At 36.4% G+C, this 8,843-nt stretch overlaps 1 pseudogene; it reads right to left on the bottom strand.

The window, feature by feature from the left end:
- Window positions 1-684: 684 nt before the first annotated feature.
- On the bottom strand, window positions 685-4,489 carry LOC108339133 (putative disease resistance RPP13-like protein 1; annotated as a pseudogene).
- Window positions 4,490-8,843: the final 4,354 nt, after the last annotated feature.

Raw genomic sequence — 8,843 nt, 5'->3', positions numbered from 1 at the left:
AAATTCAATGTTGCTACTCACTTATTTGTTCCCTACTCCTCACTTTATGTTTCAGTACTTATTTTTCAATTTTTTTTTACAAAATAGTCACCCAATTCCGATTTCTATTATGATATGGTAATTGTGATGATGTTTGTGGTAGATAGGAAGAACATATCGTTGGTTGTTGTATAAAGCTTGGTTGGATTAAATTCTGTTAAAGCTGTACAAAAAGTCTAACGCAACTACCTACTTATTTATTCACTGCTTGCCACTTATGTTTCAGTCTTGGTTTTTCAATTTCTTTTGTAAAACAGTCACCCAATTTAGCCGGTTTCTCTTTTGATATGGTAATTGTGACGATGTTTATGATAGATAGGAAGAACATATCATTGGTTGTTATATAAATCTTGGATTGATTAAATTTTGTTAAAGTTGTATAAAAAGTCCCAATGTAGGTCACAAAAGGGAGGACATCCAATGACTTCGTAGATGCTAGGTGGGTAACATTTGTAATGTTGCCATCCTAATAAAGTCCTACAGTTCACATTAGTATTTCATAGTACCATCATTAAGAGGAGTATAGAATTAATTAATTTGTTCAAAGGTTAATCATTGTATCGTATGAACTTCTCTACTCATTGCCAAGTATTTCATAGTACCATCATTAAGAGGTTTTATAGAATTAATTAATTTGTTCAAATGTTAACCATGGTATTGAATGAACTTCTCTATCAATTTCCAAGGATTTGATTTAAAATCACAATCATAAGTGGTTGCAGCAATATCCTTAAAAAAATGTTGAGTGAACCGTGCATTTTCTCTTTCCCAGTAGAGTAATGCAACTTGCATATTCCTACAGGCCCTAGGATGAGTGTTGTGGTAGAATTCCATCTTTGGAAACAATGTCATCAATATCAAGTCCCTTTCAAGGTTCCATGATTTCAACGTCTGTACAACTTTCAAAGGAAATAAGTTACTACAACACTCCACATCCACATTGACAATAGAGAAGGATTTTAAGGAAGGGTTGGTTCCCCAAGCTCCCTTTAGCGTGGCAACAAGTTTGGAGCAATTCATAATATTCATGTCTTCCATATTTGATGGCAAACATCCCTCAGACAACTCCACTCTTGCGCAGTCCCATATCGTCAGCTCATCAAGAGATGGAAGGAGGGCAGACATGTGTTTAGGCATTGATTTCAATTTCTCCAATCCTATAATATAAAATGTCTCTAGCTGAGGTGCAAATAATCCATCACTGGAAAACGATTCAAATTCAGAGCATTTGTCAATTGTCAGAGTCCTCAAATGACTGTGAGAGTGCTCCTGTGATATCGTCTGTAGGTTACGACAGTTACGTAAGTGAAGATGGCAAAGTTTTGGGAAGAAATCTAGAGGGAAAGTCGTGAGAGAGTCACAACCATGACTGATATCCAATCTTACAAGGGAATGGTACCTATGCTTCGTGGGAATATTCATGCCCGTATAATAATTAATACGCAAGTGTTGAAGAGGAGTATGAGATACTAGGGGCCCTATCATATCAAATGAAGATGGCTCCATCTTCACACCTTCGATTTCTACGGCTTTGGGAATCGAAGCCACAAGTTGTTCGCAGCGCGCAATAATTAGATTCTTTAAATGAGGAAGTTGTTCTGGCAAGTGTCCTTTCAACTTGGGACAATCCATCACAAAAAGACTTTGAAGACTCGGAAAAGCACCCGTCATGCATTCCCATTCTTCCCATTCCATCATATTAGAGATCTTCAACGTTTCCAAGAATGCAAATGAAGAAGAGCTACTCCCGTAAAAATTAGCATCTATCCTCCCTATGCTATCAAGGCTGTCAATTATTAAGTTCTTGAGAAATGTTAGAAGTCCAAGGGAAGGCAACCATAGGCAAAACTTACAGCCCTTCAAGATTAAGGACACCACATTTGATAGAGAGTTATCAGATAACCAACGGGGAAATTGTGTGCCACAATATCCATTGATTGACAATTGCTTCAAATATGTGGAAGGTTGCAGATTCTCAAGTACTTCTCTTTCTTTTATTGAATCGCCACTGTTCCGCTTCAAATTCCATTGTAAACTCAGCCCCACAATATGTGTTTTATTCTTCAAATCTGCTGTCAATGCATCACAAGGATTCACAATATTTTCAAGATTTCTAATTGACAGCTCTCCATGAAGATCAAGTTCTTCTACTTGTTGAATACTGGACTCACTACTTTCGCCAACCTCAAATCCACCCATCCATACTTCAAGATTCTTCAACTTTCCTACAAGCAATGGAACCTTTCTTAAATAAGTTTCCATAAGTTCAAGGCGGCGCAAATCGGTGAGCTCGTGCAAAGTCGAGGGAAGCTCCTTCAAACAGAAACATTTGTTTAGCTTCAACACTTGCAAGTTATAGAGTGAACACGTTGAGTCGGGAAGTCTCCCTATCTTTGTATATGAAAGGTTTAATGAACGGAGATGTATCAGATTGCCTATAGTGTCAGGCAGCTCTTCTATTTTTGATTTTGAAAGGTCTAATAAACGGAGATTTATAAGATTGCCTATAGTGTCAGGCACCACTTCTATGTTTAATTTTGAAAGGTCTAATGAACGGAGATGTATCAGATCGCCTATAGTGTCAGGCACTGTAGAAGACGGAGGTAATGATAGGACTCTTAAGAACTTACAGTTGGAGATCAACTCTTGTATTGACATATCAATATCCCCATATATGGACAGAAATGTCCGAAGCCCTTTAGCATCACATAAACTCCTAAATTCATGATATTTAACAAGTGTCTTCGTAGTTGATAAGTGGCGGGTTGTCTTTGGTATTCGTTCTGCTTTATCAACTCCCAACCTCAAACACAGTTCACCAGAAACATATTTGGCCAAATCATTGAGAAGGTCGTGCATGATAAAATATGTTTTGTTGTCTATAATTAACTGTTGAAAGAATGACCTCAATAATAGATCATTGAAGTACTGTTCGCCTACTTCTTCTGGAGACCTACTCTGTTGAGAGCATTGTAAAAAGTTTTCAGCCATCCACAACAGAATTAAGCTCTCCTTGTTAAACTTATGGTCTTTGGGGAATAATGCACAATAAGCGAAACATCTCTTGAGATGAGAAGGAAGATGGTAATAGCTCAACAACAAAGCCGGGATGATTTTACTATCTTCTATAGGTAAGTCCCATATGTTGCTTCTCAATACACCTTCCCAATCTGAAACAGATGACTTTGAGAGTAAAAGAGATCTACCGTTTCAAGGGCTAGAGGTAATCCTTTGCACTTTTCAACTATCTTCATGCCAAGCTCCTTCATCTCAGACTTCAACATAGAGCTATCATCTGGCACTGCATGTTTAGCAAAAACTCGCCAGCTTTGATCTTCTGATAATTGTTTTAGTTGGTGTATATTGTTTGACTCCATAGTAGAAGCAACTTTACTACTGCGTGTTGTGATAAGAATTTTACTTCCCACAGCCCCATATTTAAGAGGAGTTTGCAATGATTTCCAATGGTCTCGATCTTCATTCCACACATCATCCAGAACGAGGAGAAATTTCCTTCCAGTCAACTTTTCTTTCAATCGTCCCTGAACCATATTTAGGTTTCTGCTATCATCGGTTGACCCTTGGATTGCCTCAAGAATTGCTCTGGTTAACTTGAAAACCTCAAATTCATCAGAAACGCAGACCCAAGATTTGATAGCAAATTTATCCTCTATCCTTGGGTCGTTGTATAAATGTTGAGCCAGTGTGGTTTTACCCATCCCGCCCATACCCACAATAGAAAGTATCGACAGCTTATTATTATTGTCTGATGTCAGCCAACGAAGGATCATTTCTTTGTCCTCATCTCTACCATAAAAAACATCATCAGCAGCCACCAACGATGAGGATTCATTTTTTCTCTCTAACACTCTACTAAGCAATTCGGATCCAACACCATTAGAAATTTTGAAATCTTGAACGATCTTCTGTTTCAAAAGAGATTTTACATCATATAGGACTTCTTTCATCTTGGATTCGAAACTGCTTACCTTGCTAGCACTCGTCTGAATGTTCGCTTTCAACTCACTTTTGGAGAATTCATAATCTATTTGCTCCAACAGATCCTCTGCATCATACAAGGCGTCTCTGACCTCATCAAGCCATTCTTTGACCAATGAATTAGTGAACTGCTTTTGTTCTGCATCATCAATCACAGCATTGACGTCCATCAGCTTCCTCTTCAACTTCTTCAGCAGCTTCTCATCGATATCTCCCCCACGAAAGTAGCCGAGAACTTGATGAGAATCCAGCTTGTCAAATAGCACCTGAAGAACAGCACCAAAAAGAGCACCGCCAAGTGTTTCAAGGACTGGCATGGTTGAAAGGAAAGTGGCCAAATCAAAGAGAAGAAAGGATTGTGAAAAATTGGAGTGAAGGTAAAGCAGAGTTAACGTGAGATCTATTTTCTTCGCAATGACTTTTCTTCATTTCGCTCACTCTTCTTAACAACACAAATACGATAACGTGCATAAATGAGTTCAGTTTAGATAATGTTCTCTGTTATATTAAATCAAAGGAACCTAATATCTTAACTCTGAGATATATTTGAATACATATCATAAATCGCTTACATACAAGAAAACAAAATTAGAGAACTCAACAACAATAAAATTATGATGATACTTTTATTAACTATTTAACATGATAAATAATTAAATATCTTAATAAAAGCTTCATAGTATTTTTTGTTTTAAAAAAAATATAATTTAAAAAAATATTTATAACAAATCATATTGCAATCATTTTTAGGATTTATTATTAACAAGCGTGATTTCTGGATAAAAAAGATATATTAATCAAGATTGATAATTGCAACTATATTCAGGATTTGATTAGAATGGGGAATAAAATATTGGATCATAGGATACTTGTTCAAATTGTAATTCCATCCATATATAATTTAAATCCTAAATACTTATCAATTAATGATTTTATCTGATCAGAAAAATTACTTAATTAATCAAAATTAAAAAATATTTATAAAGTTAAATATAATTTTAAATACATATATTTTTTTAAAAAAATTAATCGTGTAATATCTTCAATGGCTCTGTTGCGAAGAAGGCAGAGACAAAGGACCACTCTACAAAAAGTGATGGACCGTACATAGAAAAGTGGATGCAAAACAAAATTTGGAAGAAAGATAGTGTTATTCAAATCCATTCATATCTTCGATTAGATTGGTTTATAATATATGCTTTAGAATTGTTCATAAATTAAAAAATTACTCATGTAAATAATTATCTTTAACTTAAAAAATTTTAACCTAAAAAACTTATTTAAAAATAATATTTTTACTTTTTTTAATAACTTTCATTTAAGATGTTCTTAAGTTGTAAGTTTTAGAAAATGATACTTTCAGGAAGATTTATAGAAAGTTATTCCCTTTAGCCTCAGATGGAGTGATGAAAAGGACAGAAAGAGAAAAGAAAAAGTAAAAATTGTGATTACTTAAAATCAGACCAAAAGATTGAAAAAAAAAACTGAGATATTGTAATAATTTTATTTATTATTTTAGAATTATTTATTATTATAATAATAATAAAGTATAATCAATGTCTTTAAAATTAACCTATATATATTGTCAGACCCTGGAAAATAACGTACATTCGCTGGAGTTCGCGTGGCGGTCGGAGAGCGAGACACCTCAGCAACGCACGTGACGACCGCAGGACGAGACACTTCATTAACGGACGCCAGGTGTCCTGCCGAGGGGAGTCGGGAATCGGTAGTGGGAAGTAGGTGTCGACTGCAGAGTGGACGTGCGTTCAGCGGGGGAAGCAAAACTGAAGTTTTCAGAAAACGCTCCACTCTTTGCACGCACCTTCCTTTCTCGTTTCTGAAGAACCCTGTCAGACCTCGTAAATATGCACCCAGAACCCACCTGTCTAATCTCATTAAAACGCACTCAAAACCCCTCTACGCTGATGCCAAGTGTCAAGAAACGAGAATCTGAAATCAGATAGTGGAATGCAGGTGTCAGCAGGAGAGCGGACGTTCGTTTTACATGGGAAGAAAAATGATTTTTCTAAAACCTTCTTCCCACTCTCTCTGCATGCACCCTTCATCTTCCAAAAATCTGATCTTTCATTTTTCTCCTCCTTCTCACTAGAATTCCTACCTTCTCTCTAAGAAAACTAACCTTTCCTCTTCTCCGATCATCATTCAGAAACCGTAGAAGTGCTCCCGGCAACTCAAGCTTCATCTTGAACCGAACAAGTTTCAAGTTTGAGCCGGTAAGTTTTCTCCCCTTAGTCGTTCGTTCTTTTATTACATGCAAACCAAGTTCTGGTTGCATGCGGGGGTATAGTTTAAGTGATTTTTGGTTCTTTGTGATTGTTCGGTTTAGTTTGGAGAAGTGTTGATCGTTGAGGGTAGAAGTTGTAGAATTGGACGAACCAAAAACCCACTCTTAGACCATTTCCATCACGTATCCAGGTAAGGGAAGCTTATTTGATTTAATTCGTATGTTATGTTTTATATGAACGTTCGTTATTTGACTGCATGAGTATAATGTATGATGTTTGATGAGATTGAATTGCATGAACGTTGTTGATTTATGAGTGGGAACGAAATACATGAATTTACATGATATGGATTGTATGGAATTTGGAAGTTGATGTTGATATGAACGCATGAAACTGTGAGATTGCATAATGAGAAATGAACTGGAATGAAAATGGATTGAATAAGAATTTCCCACGATAATGTACATTCGTTGCTGAACGGTCTTTGACCGTTTGGTTTTCCTTTGTAACATGGTTAAAAATGGGATTCTTTCATTTGGATAGAACCCTAGTTGAGGACGAGTGTCCTCGTGTTAAAACACTATGCTTGAGCGTTCGGCCAAACACAGTTGCATATGGTATCCTGTGATAAACTCCATTCTTTGATATATATGTAATAGCATACTTTCCCGTTCGTAAACACTACCTTGGCAGTCCCTTAGTATATTTATCAAATCTACTGTTATAAGTTAAATGGTGCTCGGTCTTACACCTAGCGCTCGCTCTAAGTGGTGCTCGGTCGTATACTAAGCACTCGTACTCATTCTTGTAAAATTAGTCTAAATGAAATAGCTTACGTCCAACTTCAGAAGAACTTCCTGTACCACGTTCGGTCATTGACTGACAGTGGATTTCGGTATGAAAATTATTATAGAAATGGTTCGTTAACGTCTTGAGATGTCCACGTTTGATGTATTCGGCCTAGGGCCTCCACACTTAAATTATTCTCGGAGTATTGGTTTGAAATTCACGAGAGTCAGTTCATTCAACTGATTCACATGGTAATTAGCGTTCGTCCAATAAAACAGGACATTCCTCGGTTATTCCCAAACGAAGTCGTAACTCAGTCGTTCGTACGCTGATCTGGAACGGACGTCATCTTAGTCCCGTCCACAGTGTTCGTCCTCGGTCTTAGTGAGGACAAAACGTTCGGTTTTTGATGGTCTCCCTATTAATGATGAAAATGAATATGGAATAAAGAATGATAAATGATGAAGAGTATATGAGATGGAAAGAAAGTTGTGACTTTTAAACGAGCGTTCCGGGTAGGAACGACTCATGGATGAATGTTGGAATTTGTAAAGTATGACTGTGGGAAGCTAGTGCTGGCTGTTCCATCCTGATGTTCCGTGAGTGCTCGTCCTCAAGTAGAGGGGGTACGTCATGCGTGGGAACGGCAGGAGGTCCTCGTCCTTAGGGGTACTTTGGACGGAACGGACTAACCTCGGGTGGCAGCTGATGAGGATGCCAGTTACCACACCACCCGGGTGCACGAACGCCTGTAGCTACGCAGAATTCATACAGTCCGGACGGTCAGTCTAGTGTTAAGCTTTATGTAATGCGTACGTTGAAATGTGTTCTTGTGTGTTGAATTGTTTACATGAATTTGTATGTTGACGCATGAATTAAATTACATAAGCTTACCCTGCGTTTCCCTTGTGTTGTCTCGTTTTGTACGTTCGTCCTGTCGTTGCAATGATCATCCGTGTGGATGTGAGCAGAAGGAAACGAGCGGCTGGAAGATGTGCTGGACGAAGAGAACTTGGTGGATGTTGAAGTTAAGACCGAACAGTAGGACGTTCGGCTAGTAGTATAGGTGTTTGATAGAGTGGTCGTTCGACCACCTTATCCGTTTCTTTTGTTATGTTCGACCGTTCAGTATTTTTCTCCTGTAAACCGTTCGGTCAGGTACTACTTATGTTCGGCTTAAATTTTTGTAAATCGTATGTAAGGACGTTCGTCTTTGTGCGTTCGTTCATTAGTGGAAAACTGTACTGAATTATTATTACATGTGATTATTCTAATTATATAGTTTATGACTGTATATTTGGGATGTTATATATATATATATATATATTAATAAAAATAATAAATTTGGTTATATAAATTTTCATGTCATAAAATTATAATTTGGCAATCGCTTTACTTTTAAAATAAAAAAGTATGACTTAAGTGATAATACATATTGAGTAATAATAACAAAAAATTACTAATTTTGTCCCTAAAAGAACTAATTTTTAACTTTCTTAACAGGAGAGACTCATAATTGTAATTTAAACTTTTTGGACCTGAATAATGTTTTATCTTATGATCATTTGAACCAGTGAAATTAATTAGAATGTATGTCCGTTTGTTTTATTTTGTAGAATCAAACTAACAGGGATATATTATTATTAAATATAATTAAAAAAAGTTATGTTAATTATAAACATCTCAATTGACATCCTAAAAGACATTTATCATTTGTAATTACAAAAACAATATTATTAAAAAAAGCAAGAAACTTTTATTTAAATA

Source organism: Vigna angularis, chromosome 5 (genome assembly GCF_016808095.1).
Source record: "Vigna angularis cultivar LongXiaoDou No.4 chromosome 5, ASM1680809v1, whole genome shotgun sequence".
Lineage (NCBI taxonomy): Eukaryota > Viridiplantae > Streptophyta > Magnoliopsida > Fabales > Fabaceae > Vigna > Vigna angularis.
The sequence above is the reverse complement of the archived record's forward strand: the minus strand, read 5'-3'. Positions and strand labels throughout refer to the sequence as shown.